The sequence below is a fragment of the Diplotaxodon limnothrissa genome, linkage group LG17 (assembly GCF_057381915.1).
Source record: "Diplotaxodon limnothrissa isolate DT_005_m linkage group LG17, D_limnothrissa_male_GT1.1, whole genome shotgun sequence".
Classification (NCBI taxonomy): Eukaryota; Metazoa; Chordata; class Actinopteri; order Cichliformes; family Cichlidae; genus Diplotaxodon; species Diplotaxodon limnothrissa.
The window spans coordinates 19,576,752-19,591,363 of record NC_140612.1 but is presented as its reverse complement, the minus strand read 5'-3'; the positions used below and the strand labels follow the sequence as shown (position 1 = coordinate 19,591,363).

General features: G+C 38.5%; 1 pseudogene; it reads right to left on the bottom strand.

The window, feature by feature from the left end:
* Nucleotides 1-1,822: 1,822 nt before the first annotated feature.
* Nucleotides 1,823-6,516, bottom strand: LOC146614917 (uncharacterized; annotated as a pseudogene).
* Between the last annotated feature and the right edge of the window lie 8,096 nt (nucleotides 6,517-14,612).

Here is a 14,612-nt window from a genome sequence, read left to right as displayed (position 1 = left end):
GTGTCACAAATACCTAAATTTGATCTGGTGTGGGCTATAGTATTGAAAGGGTTGCATAATAAGAAATTGTTTTTGTTTGTGAAATAGATTTCTACGTTCTTTTTCACAAATTACTTACATGATTGGCAGTCATTGATAGGTTTGTAGCTTGAACCCATCCGCTGGAACGTTGAAGACAATATAATTACACTGCAAAGCAAGACACAAGTAGGCAAAGTTCTTCATGTTACTCGTGCACGGGAGAGACCGGACAGAGTGCCGTTCCTTCACTTGACCCCAGTTGCTCTCGTCCGTTCTCCCGTACCACTGCCCTTTTATTGAGGTTACATGAATATGCATAGGTTCATTAACATATGACGTCTACATACACACAAAGAGTACCTTGCCTGTGTGTGTGTGTGTGTGTGTGTGTGTGTGTGTGTGTGTGTGTGTGTGTGTGTGTGTGTGTGTGTGTGTGTGTGGACTGCTGATCAAAGGGTCAAACATCCTTGGTCAGGAAGAGGGTAGCCTCCCCCTCACCCTAGATGGTTCATCCTAGATAACACAGTAAGGAAGTCCAGCAGTTCATTTATACACAAAAGCACTTAGACTAGAACAGACGTAGCTACGTTAATCCTACCATAAAACAATTAAGCAAGGTACGAACTTTCCCATGCTCCCAGGATGTAGGTGTGCATTCTAGTGTGGAATGCACACCAAGCCTCTGTAGCCTGTTAAAGATCACACAACCTATCACTACACAATTGATTATACACCTCTAAGCATCTATGGTTAAATATTTCTAAGCATAAATGACAATCAACAATACAAACTCTAACAGTCATTTTCAGTTTTTACATATCAAGTCTACAGTCATAACTATATTAAACAGAAATGTGTTTTATGTCTTTGTCATGGAAATATAAATGTTGCTAAATTTTAACTGTGGTGACAAAATGATCCATTGAAACTGCATGAAAACATCAAACTGACAGTTATTTTTCAACTTTATTTGATTGTGGTCATTGGTAATATAAAAACAAATAAACTACAGTGATACAGACAACTTAAGGAAATTTGGTGGGGGTAAAATGACAATGATGTTGGTCCACCCTAAGACACTGTAGGCTTAGTAACCACTGGATCAATTAATACTCTAAATTTTAAAAAAAATATGGTTGAGCACATCGCTGTACAACTGGAACTAAACAAAAAAAGTTATATATCCAAAAGTTAATTTGTGGATCAGGGTTGTTGTGACAGAATCAGCTGAACTGCCTACTGTACTGTAGTATGATTATTTTAAAAATAAGCACAAGTACTAGTAATGCACTCAAACATTATTGATACTGTTGATATGAATGATACATACCATGAAAATATCCTTAACATGTACATCAAAATACTCAAGAATGAAAACTCTCACCTGTGACAAGCATACTTGAAATTTGCTTACAAAGTTCTATCAATCACATTTCAATATGTCTTGTAAATTCTGTGAGCCAAAAATATATTACAGTAACTTAACATGACAAAAATGTAAAAAGTACAAAATCTCCCTCTGATACATAACAGTGTACTATTATGTATTACCAAAATGCATGTTTAAAAACAGTGTAACAGGGTAGTTTTTAGCTCTACGAATGACATTAAATAAAAATGTGCCAGCTGTCTTTGTAAAAAACTATATGCATTGATGTGATGAAGTCTTGGGAATGCACTGTCAATGACTGGTCTATGGCCAACTTGAAAAAATTGGGGCCCCCAGCATTAAACCTGCAAGGTAGGAAGTTGATATAACTTTGAGGACAAACTGATATATTACAGATATTTATTACCGACTTTAATCAGAAAATTCAGAGTCACTGTAAAAGTCATCGTCGGAAGTATGATCAAGGTTAATGTTCTTTGCTCCTGACAAAACTTGCATGTAACACTGTCTTGCGTGCAGCTTGTTTTGTTTCACATTCTGTCGTTTTCTGAGGATGATGCTCTGTAGACCTCTCAAACCCTCCTCACTTAGGCCACAATGCGAACCTTAAAAATAGAACATATAATTTAGTCTGCTTTAATGCCTTAAGAAACAGTCAGTGTTTTGTATGCATTACTTAAATACATACTTTTAAATATCTCACTGGAAAACAGGCCGGACAGCTCTTTCAGGATATCATCATATTTTGAAAGAGATTTCCAGTGATGGTCCATCTCTGTAACAAGAATCTTCTTTTCCTTCTTATTGCCATGATGATATCGAATGCCCTTCTCTTTGTTGTAAGGCTGACAGAGTCTGAAATGCATTTATAACAAAGTTATAAATCAATTCACAAAGAACGTCTGAAGTCATAAATGATTTTAGGTCAACACCTGAAGCTTAGGGTTTCATTATATGTCAGATATGCTGAAAGTAGACAACATATATGTACAACTACCGCTGTGTGCCCGCTGCCACGGCCAGCTTGTGTCACCAGACAGAATTTCTTCCAAGCACAGAGTTTCTTTGTCGGGAAACATTCTGTTGTATTTTTCCACAGCAGAAGTCAAGATTCCTTTCTCTTCTCTGATCTTGCGACGAATCTTGGCACGGGCTTTATTTCCATCGGTGTCTTTGTACAGACGCTAGGATCGTCTCTTTATGCTCGCTACGAGCACTTCGATTCTGCTCACCAAGGGATCAATATCACTTGTGCTTGTTGTTGCTGCTTAGAAGAAATAACACAGCTACACTTACATAAAGTCATTGTACAATTGCATCACATTTTTGAATCAGTTTTTGCTCACCTTCTGCCCAATCCTTTACATCACTGACCCATTCATCCAGTTGACTGTCAGTCACTGCTAATTGGACTTTTAAGGACTCCAGGTTCTGAAGCTGGGTTAGAAGAGCTTTTGTGGCCTACATTGTCAATTTGATATTAAAAAACAAACAAACAAACAAAAAACACTAAACACATGTTTACTCCAAATAATAAGAACACAGAGGAGTAATCATCTAAAAATAAAGTAACAATATCATTACCTTCTGATATCGATGGGTCAGAGAGGTGGCCAACTGGTCTAGCTTTTGTTGATTCCAGCGCATGGCCATAAGAGTTAGCATGTCACTCCATCCTGCAAACACAGAAAACGTAGTGTTACCACTTTCATCATAATTACACACTTAAAATCTAACTAGTGCAGGATTTGCCTTCTCACCTGCTTTGGACATATGTTTTGTGGTAACTGCAATCCTTGACAAAAAGGCATTACATTGCTCTACCTCCTCCCCTAGAGTCAAACCAGCCCCATCTTGATATGCTCCACTCCATTTCACCTGGAAAAAAAACACACACACACACACACACAGATGCACATACACACACACAGATAAAATACAAATTACACAAAATGTTGATGTGCAATTGTTCAGATAAAGTCATTAAAGTCAGAATTTCATACCTCACATTTGAAATCGTGGGCTTTAGCATGAAAGACTGAAAGAAATGGCTTCATGCTAAGAAGGTGCTGGAGCTCTGGACAGCTTTTTGTTACTCTTTCAAGATATGGCCAATACTTGCAGGTAACATCCATACAAAAAAAAGTGATATGTCTATTGGCCAGCTTTTGTTGCAGGTACAAGGGATAAGCAAAAATTTCACCCCTGTACATATTTAGAGCACGGAGCAGCACTCCATGCCTACACACTGCAAGCTCCAGTCCCTCCTCATCCACCTTGCTGCTGGATCTTTGGGAGGTCTCTCTGGCTGCTGACCACTCCCCTCCACAAACACCTCGTCCGGAGACCTAAAATGCATTAAATAGCTGGTGACAATGTCTTTTCACAATCTCTTCAACAGAGTGTTAAAGGTTAACATAATTATGTCTATGTAATTAGAGCGTTCAATCTTACATGTCTGGATGTGCTGTGTATGTAGTCCACAAATCTTCCCACATCTTCATCCTTTGCTATGAAGGCGTCTTCAAAGATGCCCAGTTCCTCAGATCTGAACAAAATAGCAATACAGTATACTTTATGGTGTCATACAAAGTAAGTCCAAAGTTAATTGGTGCACCTTATAGTCACATTGTCTGAAACAAACGTTGGTATTACACATATTTTGCTGTACCTGGCTGCATTCTTGAAACGGTAATGCTTGCGGTTTCCATCCACTGAAATTGCAAGCATGTCTGGGGCACATGCATGACATGTGAAGGGATCCTCCTTTAAAATCTTGTCTAATTCATATCTCACGGCTTCCCACTCAAAGAAACTTTTCTTAAAGCCATCTGCAGAGATCTTTCCCGTCTGGTTTAAAATGAAAGACATAAACAGAAAACAACTACGCTACAAGTGACTTTTAAATCCTGAATAACACAGAAGAACCATACTGTAAAGGATGCATAAACTAAAATGCTCACACGGCCAAAGTGGAGAGTTCGTTGATCAAGCATTTTTAAAAATGCTTTGCAGGAGAGTCCGGGTGATGCCATCTTCATTTCTTCAAATGTGAAGAAGACATCTGTTGCGTACAAAGTAGAAAAGTGAAGGGTAGCGGGCCAGTAATCACTTAGATTTAGGTCATCTACTCCAGCAGTCCAAGAAGCTTCACATGTCTCACACCTCAGCTCTGGCATGCTGAGATTGTAACGTCCTAGAAAAGTGAAAAACTCATGACTCCAGAGTAAAAGTTTATTATCTTTGGGTTAGGTCTTCTTTTTGTCTCAGAATATACTGCAACAATGCTTGTGAGGGTTTAGTTTTAGGTGAATTATTTACAGATGGTTGTCAGTCAGGACAAAATGAAGTTCTTCTTACCATTCATTGTGACCACAGCAACAACCTTTCCTGGTCTGACCCTCAAACACTCTGGTGGACAGCCGCAGATTGTGACTGGGCTCTCCACAGGTACAAGTCGTGCTAAAGAAGTGAACATGTATGCGTAACATATGATTTAAATAAGTTTATTAACTATGAAGTAAAACGTTGAAATGTGACTAAGATATGGTAGGACCAACTGAGCCTTACTTGAAACAATAAAAAAAAAACAACTTAACAGCTCAAAGCTAACAGTGTAGTTGAGAGCTGAGGAAGCATCAACTTTTTTAAAAAATGAGATAGAGAGAGAGAGCGTAAGGGAAATGTATAAACAGTAAACACAATAAGTTTAGTCACAGAACTTACCATCATGGCAAAGGGTCTTATTTACAATGTAAGTTGTTGGAGGCAATGGCTGGAAGAATCCGGCAGTCATGGCACGTCTATTGTGAAGGACATATCTGGTGTGCGTGATGACATCACATTTATCACAAAAAAGGGGGCGTGGTAGACAGTCACGACAACGAAGCACAGCTGGATTGCTCCCACATTGTTGGCATATATGTTCCGACACACTTTCTTGAGCTGCCATGGTATTCACCAGATGGGGTCTTTTGGCCCTCCAACTCTCTGAAAAAAGAGTTTTTCTTGTGCTCCAGTTCAAGGAAGCCAAAAGAGGAGCTTTTGGTGGTGGTGCTTCATGGTGATCGTCTGAAGAATCATTCAGTGAGCTCTGGAGTTCTTGTAGAAAGCGCTCTGTTAAAAAAAACAAATACATTTTCTATTAAAATTGATTAAATTATAAAAGTGTAATGGACAGAGTAGCTATGAGAGTAAAGCTTGATGGCTATAAATATGCTAGCAATTGCTGCAAACACATGAACATACTGCTTTGATCTAGTGAAGACACAGTGGAGTACATACCAACAGTCTCTGGGGCAAATGCCACCTCACAGTGACTGTTATTAGTGGTAGAATTGGTCTTCTGACTGTGGGCAGCTGTATAAAACATCAACAGTATATCAAAAACACAAATCAAATCCACATTTATAACACAGAAACAATTTAGAATCACCAATTAGCCAAACTCCACATCTCAGGACTGTGGGAGTAAACCAGGTAACCTGCGAGCAGAGAAACAAGGGAAGAACACGCAAACTCTACACGCAAAGACCCTGGTCTGATAGTGGAATTGAAATCAGGACATTTTTTGATGTGCCACTGTGCTGCCAAGTACCAATATCTTTTACCAAAATCCTTGTGAGGAGGTAACTGTCAGCCACATTTTGTTACTGGACTAACATAACGTAATGAATGCCATACTTGCTAGGGGGGGATCATTCAGTTTTAAGAGATAATTCTGTGGTTTATTTAATGTCCTTTTGTGTCAAAACAAACAAATTACTTTCCTGTTTGTCTTTACAAATATTTAAATTAATTAATACGTTAAATTTATGGTTTTGTGTCCATACAATCTATATCTTCAAATTATCTTGTATGAAAGAGTACTGACCCTTATGTAATTGACTCCGGATTGATCTTGGCCTCGCATAGAGTTGGTTTCCATCTTTGTCTCTTTTTTTCCATTTTACTGTTAGTTCAGGTGGCTTCACAGGTACAGGAGCTACCTCTTGCTTCAGCTCACCAAGCATGTCATCGAGGTGTTGGAGCTCATCAATTTGTTCCTGCTGATCAGTCAGATTATCTAGGATCCTTAAAGGATCTTGAATTTCGGAGTCACTCATGGCAGAAAGAAGAACAAACAAACAAACAAACAAACAAACAAACACACAAACAAACACACAAACAAACAAACACGCACGCGCACACACACACACACACACACACACACACACACACAAACAGAATAATCAAACAAGACAGAGACCAACAGAGCGAGGCAGAAACAGAGAGACAGACCAATAAGGACAGCAGTAAGAACAGATACAAACAGACTGACGTGGCTCTTAAAAGTGCCTTTAGGAGTTTTTCAAAAAGCAGATGTAGGAAGGAATCAATCAATAATAGGCTGATTGATGAAGAACCTGTTTAGAAAAAAAAAAGTATTCAGAATTCAGAAGCACCTTATAAATAAATATATACATTAAACCCTATTGTAACGATTTAGATAAACCCTGTTTAGTGTCCATTTGTATTTCATTTGCAGCATAGATGATCGGTCTGCTATTTAATGATTATGTAATGCTGTTATTAAGTTTAAAATCGAGAGAGAGAGAGAGAGAGAGAGAGAGAGAGAGAGCCAGAATGAGAGAGAGAGCCATAAAGAGAGAGCTAGATTGATAGATAACGTCTATCTTCAATTTCAGCATCAACCCAATCTGGCAACACTGACCCTTATTAGAACCCTCAAACTTTACAAAGTGGCAACAACAGCAAACGTCAGCACACACTTCTCTATCACTGTACCCTGGATGATGATATATGATAAGCTTAACTTGATTGGCTAACAGAAATGAATTTAGCTAACTTACAGCACATGTGGTGTGGTAACATATATGCTATTAAATGTTAAGTCATTCGCTGTTCCACGAAATTGCTAATCTTAACCCATGGAACTGCTAAAAGCAGCTTTGTGAGCTCACTGTTTCGGGTTTTTCTTTTTGGTTTTAAATAAGAAAAATAATTTAAAAAAATCTACAGATTCAGATTCGCACTTACCTGTGGTACGATCGAGTACGTTGACGTCACTGCCGCTCATCTGATATGATAAAAAAATAAACTTTCTCAAAAATAAACAAGTGAGTCGCTGTGAATTCCTTAACAGCACCGAAAATGTTTTTGCATACTGCTTTTTTGCCGAAAATGTTTTTGCCTAATAAAAAAGAACAACGATCGAGTACGTTGACGTCACTGCCGCTCATCTGATATGATAAAAAAATAAACTTTCTCAAAAATAAACAAGTGAGTCGCTGTGAATTCCTTAACAGCACCGAAAATGTTTTTGCATAATGTTTTTTTTCCGAAAATGTTTTTGCATAATGTTTTTTTGCCGAAAATGTTTTTGCCTAATAAAAAAGAACAGCTTTTTTATTAGGCATTTAATTTAATTTAATACGTAAGAGCGTGATTAGCCAAAGCAGACGGTAAAATGACTGCATGTATTCAGAGGAGTTGGAGAAGATATCTTACAGCTGTAGCAGAATGATCGACAGATTTCCAAATATCAAAAGGATTGTAGAACAGTTTATAAAACCGGTGCAATAAATTCACCCAATCGCTAGCTGTGCCATTACCCAGCATACATCGCTCACTCCGTCAATGCAAGAACCGATACACAAATAACAGCCTGTAATTAGTTTTATCTGCAGTACTTTTCTCTCAGATAGTTGCCTGCATTATATAATTTATTGTGTTCAGTATAGGTCGTTACAATGTGATTTGGAAAATGTCTAAATATACCGACAAAATCTCTTCAATCGGAGGACCCTTCACGTCAATTCCCGACGCCAGAGGGGTACCCTGCGCGTCCATATGTGCAGCAGAGGGGGCCTGACCATGCGTCACACGTTTGACGAGTTGTGAGTGAGAACGTGTTTGAAGCAGCAAGTGGCGACTGGCGACCTGCAGGGCTGAAACAGAAATGCCACATTTCGCAGTTCCTCTAACAGCCACTTGAGGGTTGGCTGTAATCTCACTTTCTGTTCAATGCCTATTTAATTTGACCATTTTCAAATTAAATATTCCTTAAATGTGAACCAAGTCATTGAAGTCACCACAAATGAATAACACTGATTGACAGATGAGGGTGTTGTCAATATTATATGGGTTTTCCTAGCCCAGAATGTCCACTGGTGAACAAACGTCTGCTTGATTCACAACAACCAAACTGTGCAGTCTTGATTGAGAAGAGCATTTTGTTTAGACCAAATGCATTAAGAAAAGTTCCACACCAGGACTGAAACAGCTAGTGCCACACTGTAAGTTGTTAAGCCTGAACAACATCATTTCATTTCATTTATTTATTTATTTCACACTTGGTACAACAGATCAAACAAACCAACCACACTTTCTATCAATAAAGCACTACAACCATGTGTGAAAAGGAGTAGGAAGAAGAAAATATTCTTATTAAACCCTGCCCCCTATCTACAATCCAACTTATATTACAAGTGGGCACCAAAAATCAGGGACAAACTAATATTAACATTTCTCTCCGGTCCTAACCCAAACCAAACAACAAATTTACAATCGGAATATACCACTCCACATAGTAACAAGGAGAAAAATTAAATTAAATAAATAAAACAAAAAATTATAAAGGATCCTTTTTCAATGAACTCCAATTTCATTCGCATTCTTCGTATTGAGTTATCGTTTTAAGCATGTAACACTTTTTAAAACAATGTAAACTTATACAATTCTTTAAATTATAACGAAGAGAGTTCTACAGTCGTATATACCCCTAACCGTTGTACTCATTAATCTTTGTGTTGTCCTAGCTAACTGATGCTTAAAATAAAATTTCCTTCTACTATCTTCTCCCCCTGAATACATTAAAAATACTCTTTGTAACTTAAAGGGCAAAATATTATTTTTAGCCTTAAAGAGTTTAATTTCTATTGTTTGTCCACTCAAGGTTTATGGGGATTTTAATAAGTATTTAGTTAAATTACTTATTTAGTAATTAAGTTACTTTTTAGACACAGTAATTATATAAGTATTTTAAATACAATATTGATTAAGTAATTAGTAATAGTAATTAATTACTTTTTTAAAGTAACTTACCCAACACTGCGTGCTGCACAGCGTGACGTGAAAAAAGGCACATACCTTTGACGTTGCGTGATGAACTCTGTATTCCTTGTCCACATGTAAACGCAAAAAAGGAGTTTTAAAAAAATCTCTGTTTTCGGTGATTCGAAACGGCGTTTACATGTGGACGAAACAGCTGCGTTTTCAAAAATACCCTTGTAGGTGTGGACGTAGCGTAAAAGAGTAGTTTATTTTATTACTACCTGTAATTTATTGCAGTTTACTTGTATTTGCTTAATTGTTTACTAAATGTTTGAGGTGTGAAATAAACTGCAATGGAGCAAAATATGGGTGTGTGCGCGTAGGGGAGGGGGGGGGGGGAGACATTTTTCTTGTAAAACAAAGGGGGGGCCTAGCAAAAAAAGTTTGGGAACCACTGATCTAAGACATCTGTTCAGATTTGTTGCTTTTCTTTCTTATTAAGTTGTTAAAAAAAGTAAAAGTCTAAAGTGGGATTGTCAAACTCCAGTCCTCTAGGGTGGGTTTCCTGCGCGGCAGTCTGAAACAATTTGTGAAAACTGGCTTAGTTGCATCCAAAGCACGATCAGGCAGGCCAAAAAGTGAACACACTATCAGAAGATCAATATATCAAGCACTGCTCACAAAGAGGCAGAAAAGCACCATTATCACAGATAAAGAATTTGGTAAATAAAAGAGGAAATCAGCAAAGGTCTGACTAGTAGTGTTCTCAGAGCATAAGAAGAGTCGTTAAATTACTTCTCAGGAGAGGAAACGAGGAGAAACGCTTGCTTTGGGCTGAGACACATAAGGATTTTACAGTTTATCATGAACAAAAGTCCCACTTACCAATGTAAGGACACAAAAAGATATCACAGATGCTGGACAGCACTCCATTATTCAGACATGCACCACCCCCTGGAGAAAGACTCATACTGCAGCAGGACCATGTGCCCAACACCTCAAAGCTTTGAAAGCCGAGGAGTTCTGACCTTTAGGACTTTTAAACTACCAACAACATGCTGGTGAGTTTTATTTAAAACGTTCACTCAAAGCAACAAGCACGTGAGGCTGACCAATCACTGAGGTTACAGAATTTAGTTCAGAAGGCTGATCTGCTGGAACAGGGTGGGGAGTTTGAGCCAGAGCAGAAGAAAGCTGTGAGTAAAGTGAGCAGATTTCGTTAGAGCAGAAACGGATGGACAGACAGGTTAGTATTGCAGGTAAGTTTCAACAGTTTTTTTTTTCATTTATTTATTTTTTTCCATCAGGGAATGTGGACCAGCTCATAAATTCAAAGAAATGATTTGAGTATTTTAGCAGTTTAACTTGGCTTTAACAATACAGAAGGTAGAAGGCAAACAATCAAAACACCAAGACCTTAGGTTGGCCGATTACCATGCTGATCAAAATAATCTGATGGAGAGTTGCGCCTCTAGCTGGTCCTTAAAAACCAATCACCAGATGGAGGACAAGTGTGCCAGGCGAGGAGTGGGAAGCGAGACCACCACAGGGAAGAGCAAAAACAACCCTGACACACCTGCCAGGAAAAGAAACTTCAATTCAGCCCAAAACCACAGCTAAGTGTGTCTACAGCTAAGGAAAAAATAAAATTGGCTGGCATATCAGATTTCTCAGTCATCAAATATCCATAATAGTCCTAAACATTCTATATCGGTGGTATTCTAACTATTCAAATTTAAAGAGTGTAAAGCCATTTTGCTGGTGTGTCAGCCAGACACAAAGTGTCCTTTGATGGTAGCATGTGACGCAGCAGGTCAAAGCATTATTTAGATCAGTCCCAACACGTTTCAGGTGTGACTGATTAAAATGTAACTCACAAAGGTCTCTGTTATCACTGTCCATTATATTAATAAATAATGGAAATATTAATAAGTCCAGGCAGCATGGTTAGCATTGTTGCTGCACAGCAAGAAGGTCCAATTCCACCAGGTCTTTCTGTGTGGAGTTTGCATGTTCGCCCCGTGTTTGTGTGGGTTCCGCCCAGGTACTCCGGCTTCCTCCTACCGTCCAAAGACATGCAGTTTGTGGGGATCGTCATGTAATTAATATATTCTTAGTGCTTATTTTCTGATTATATTGTTTTATGTACTTTAGTAATGAAGGTTTGTAAAGCAAGGCCACTTTTGACTCACAAACTAAGTGCTCACCCAGACTGAAAAACAGGAAGTTAGTGTAGAGCTATACAAGCATATTAATAAATATGGGAAGCCAGACAGAAAAGAGGAACTGGTACCATACAAGGAGTTGTTGAAACTGTATGATGTGTAGAGATCCAAAATAACACCTATATGAGACACATTTTATGATTCTAATGTTAGAGATCCTGCAACTGCCGTTGGGCTGTGCAGGGCTCTCTCTCTTCCGGAAGATGATTGAATAAAGAATTATAAATGTTTTGACCACTATGAGTCGGGTTTTCTCTGTTCTATTATAGGGATCAAAGAATCAGGTTTTAATAGTTAATCCAAATTGATTAATCCAAATTGCCCATAGGTGTGAATGTGAGCGCGATTTCTTGTCTATTTCTGTTTGTTGTCTGTCTCTGTGTGTTAGCCCTGCGACAGACTGGCAGCCTGTTCAGGGTGTACCCCACCTCTCGCGTTATGACAGCTGCAATAGGCTCCAGGCTCCTGCGACCCTGAAAATGGATGGATAAGTCCAGTATCCTTTGTTTATTATTTGATGCTTGAAAATCAGAAATATTCCAGAAGGGAAACTTTTTGGGACGATATCTGCGATAAAATCAGAACAAACAACTGCTTGTAGTAAGTCATATTAAGGCCTTTGATATTAAATAAAATCATTCAGTATATCATCCTGTAAAAAAAAAAAAAGAGTTTCTCGAGCAAAGAAGAAAACCTACAGCAGAGTTTCAGAGTATTTATCTCAAGCAGACTGTATCTTTCTCCTGCTCCTCCTCCTCATTCTGTTTTACGGAGACTGATGGACGGATGATAGATTACTGATAGAGGGATGGACAGATCAATAGAAGGAGGGGAGACGGTGAAATTAGGCCAACCCATCTGTTCAGACCCATCCATTTATATGCTCGAAGTCCATTTTTTTCACCTGGACAGTGAGAAAGTAGCGACCGAGGAGGTAATCGGAGAAAAGACAGAGCAGTAAATTTGCTGCTGGGTCACAGTAAAGAGACGAGTTAAAGAAAAACAAAAGAGGAAAGAAAAAGTTATTGAGGGGGAAAATGGACTTAAATATTCAGTTTTTAAACTTTAAAACTTCATGACTTTTTATCCTCTCCTTAGCAACTTAAAACAAGAGCAAGAGATTCCATTACTGCCTCCCAAAGATGGACTTCATCCACCTTTGGGGGTAAAACACTGTGACAAGTCCTGTGCTGTTGCACTTATTGTTGGTACCTTAAAGAGATCAGGCTTGGCCTTACATTTGGACAAAAATTAATGATTAAATAAATTTGTTTTGTGTAAGGAGAATATTTAGGTGTTCTGACTCTTTAAATATGAAAGAAACAATGTAAATATGCACATGTGTACCCTGTTGTGGCCCTTGCAATGATCCGCATAGCTACCTGACATCTAATAATCAGTCTCAAGAGTAACATTTGAGCTAATCACACCTGCAGGGAAAAACTGGTTTTACTTTACAGATTCTGAGAGTGTAGAAAGGAGAAAGGAGAAAAGGAAAGGAGATAAGGAACACTTTAAGGCACGATAACGTGGTTAGATAGAAAGAAAGAAAAACAGAAAAACAAAAATATTTCAAAATGGGAAAGAAAAGAAGTGTACCGTGACAGAAAGGAAAGGTGGAATCACAGGGTAACAAAGGAAGAAAGGAGGCAGGTGAGAGACGAAAACCTGCTCGGAAGATGGTTTATTTTGATGGACAGAGGTGCAGCACCCCCCAGTGGCTGCTGGGAGAGCTGCATGCATGTTAGGAACACACACACACACACACACACACACAGCATTTTATTTAACTTTATATAAAGGCTCCACATCATTACACTGATGGAGTTAATACACGATATCCTGTTTCTCTCCCGCTTTCCTGATGAGAATAAATGAGTCCTTCACCGCAAATGAGAAGGTAATGAAATATTGAATAAATGATGTTTCCTCTCCACAGCCTCCGCCTCTACCAGTGTGTTTGTGTGTGCGTGTGTTTAAATTTCTGTTTCTAAAGTGTGTTTAAAAGAGTCCTCTGCATTTTCCGAAGGTTTTTTGAATTTCAGTTCAGTTAAAAATGCCTTTGAAAAAATGATTTCCTGAGGCATAATGAAGGTCTGTGAGACAGAAAAACTCTCCACCAATGAAATTTGGTTTTAGGCACAGACAGACACACACACACACCCACACACTGATTAGATATTAGAGGGTTCAATTTTAGGGTTCAGTATCTAGGGCTCAACAATTGAGCTGAAGCAGACGTTCCAAAAGCTGCAGTTCATCTGATGTCCACTTGGGGCTGGCTGTGGAGGTCCAATTTCGTAGCTCACTTTCATCTGGGTAGAAAAAGAGAAAAACATAGGGTCCGGTCTCGAGTCTTTGGTAATAGTTTGGTCTTTATGACAGCCATGCTGTAACTACAAGTTAAAAATATACTGAGCCAAAGTTATGACCATCTGATGTGACAGATTGGTTTCTTTGGTAAGTGTGACTTTCACCCAAAGACACCCTGAAGAGCTCAAGTTCTGGTTTTTGGTGTTTTAGGTAAGTTTGTGTTGCATTACAAAGTTATATGTAGCTATAGTAGATCAAAGTCCTCTTCGATAGCACACCGAATAACAGATGACAGCACTTCACAGAGTTGCTTTCACTCTAACAAAGCTGTTATCTCAGCCCTCTGTTACTCACTGCGGTCAGCAGTTAACAAAATAAGTTTTAAGATGCTGAAAGTTTATGTTTTTCACAAAATGTAATCGTTGCTTTCCCTAAAGTTTCATCTGCTGCATCTCTGTGGATAAATCAGCACTTAAAGCAGAGCAGCTGTCAGTCTGGACCAGAAACTAAAGTCATTAAAGACACATTTACCCCTTGTGGGACTAATAAAGGTATATCAATATCAATATTTCACTGTAATCCGAGCTGACAGCAGAGCAGAAAACCAC